This window comes from Austrofundulus limnaeus, unplaced genomic scaffold (assembly GCF_001266775.1).
Source record: "Austrofundulus limnaeus strain Quisiro unplaced genomic scaffold, Austrofundulus_limnaeus-1.0 Scaffold698, whole genome shotgun sequence".
NCBI lineage: Eukaryota > Metazoa > Chordata > Actinopteri > Cyprinodontiformes > Rivulidae > Austrofundulus > Austrofundulus limnaeus.
The window spans coordinates 62767-64840 of record NW_013953100.1 but is presented as its reverse complement, the minus strand read 5'-3'; the positions used below and the strand labels follow the sequence as shown (position 1 = coordinate 64840).

At 35.4% G+C, this 2074-nt stretch overlaps 1 protein-coding gene across 3 annotated transcripts in view; it reads right to left on the bottom strand.

Annotated features, from left to right (window-relative positions):
• The window catches only part of st3gal4 (ST3 beta-galactoside alpha-2,3-sialyltransferase 4), a gene marked incomplete in the record, with an annotated part of 54275 nt that extends 53199 nt beyond the window's left edge, over positions 1–1076 (bottom strand). For all 3 annotated transcript variants that reach the window (XM_014027912.1, XM_014027913.1, XM_014027917.1), the window contains 1 exon segment: positions 762–1076.
• Positions 1077–2074: the final 998 nt, after the last annotated feature.

The following is a 2074-nucleotide window of genomic DNA, read 5'->3' as shown; positions in this document are numbered from 1 at the left end:
TGGAAAGTGTTAAATAGAAATTTGACACTATGGAAAGTGTCAAATTTCTATTTAACACTTTCCATAGTGTTAAAATATTTGACTCTTATTCAGTGTTAAAATAACACATTGGTAATGTTAACATTTGACACTATACACTGGTGTTAGGTAAATTCAACACTGTTGTGTGTTAAATTTCAACTATTGAGAGTGTTATTCCAACTCGATCACAGTGTTAACTGTCTAACACTTTCAAAAGTGTTATTTTAACTCGATTCGGGGTGGACCAATATAGACACTTTGAAAGTGTTGAAATTAACTCCCTAGGAGTTGAATTAACACTTCAGAATTTGCTGTGTTTTCAACTACCTATGAAACATTTGTTTTATAGCAATTATAACATACTTTGTGACGTCATTATCCTAAATTTTAAAATAAAACAATTAAAAGCTATAACTTTCCTCCTGTGTCTTCCTCAGACATATGACACTGGAAGTGTTTGAAAGTTATTTTAAGGCTCTTTAAACCGCTTACATCGTGTTAGCATAACTCTGAACACCCTCCTAGTTGGTAAATTTGCCTTTTTGGAGTCCAAACACAAACAAACTTAACATTGATGTGCAGACCTGAACCTACCAGAAAAAAATACAACAAAACTAAATGTTGAAAGTGACTACGTTTTTTTTTTTTTTTAAGCCTTCAAAGGGGTGTAAAAGTTTAAACAGGGAGATAAGGAGGCTACTCCTTGTTCGTTAAACGGTTTCAGACGCAGCGGCACTCACCCAGCAGCGCTGCCCGGCTAGAGCTTCAGTCCTCGCACTGACCCCGCTGGACTGGACGGTGGTGCGACGGACAAAGTTCACGTTGCTTTTGTGGACATTCCCCCGCGTGACAAAACAAAAAAATAAATAAATAAAAAAAGGGAGGGGGGTAGCAGTGCGTCAGGGCATCAAAGTTGGTCGCCTCCCTCCAAAATAAAAAAAAAGGAAAAGAAAAAAAAAAAAGAGAGTGAAACTAGCAGAGCCCCGGGCGTGTTTGAAGCCGTCACTGTCTGGTGAATGCTGCCAGCAGATAGTGGAGCGAGGTCTTCCTCTCTGCGCCAACCTCTCTCGTGCTTTTCCATGACGCATGCGCACAAAGGTTTACTGGCTGACTGTAGGAGAGGAGGGTTTTTGATCAAATAAAATCCAGGACACTGTTCATCTCCATCGTATTATTATTATTATTATTACGGCTTGCCTTGGACATATTGCCTGTATGTTCGTTTATCTGTTGGCAAAATGAAACTTTCTGAACACAATCACTATTGAATCAAACTATTTCCAGTCAGCCCAGTGGCGGATCTAGGATTTTTCTGAGTAAGGGGCCATACCATAAGGGGTCACAATAATCATAGAAGGGCCAAGTCTTTGTTCAGCATCCTTTCACACAAATCCCCAGTTTTGGTAAGATGTATATACATTTAACCAGTCATACATGTTCAAACACTTGTAATGTAATGTATTCTTTAAATAGGGTACCACTTTACAATAAGGCTCCCCTTATAGATGGCTTTTAAAGAGTTTATAGATAGGTTATTAATTCATCTGTAAATACTTTATAAAGCATTAATAAGTGTTTATTGTGCATTAATTAAGATCAAAAAAGAGACTAAACTGTCTGGCTTCTTTCCAAATACTGAGCCAAATCTGTTTGTATATTAAACATTTCAGACTAGTTTACCTTGTAAGCACGATAAAGATTAGGAAATGCATATTTAAACATATAATAATGTACTGTATTACTGCATTATAAATATACATACATATTAAAGGGATCCCTATTGTACAGTGTAAAACTGTACACTGTTTTATATTGGGTTGGATTATTTGGTGTATTAACATGACTTTTTTGTTTGTTTTTTGATATATCAACATTGTTGATAGTAGTTACATGTTTGAACAATAATTTCAAACATTGATTATCAACACTAAGTTTTAAAAAAGATTTTTCACATTAAAGACTAACTTTTGGCATTTATAAATGTTTATTTGTCATTAATAAATAGTGTGTATTACAAGGACTTAAGTCTCCCTTTGACAGTTGTGAATATTTA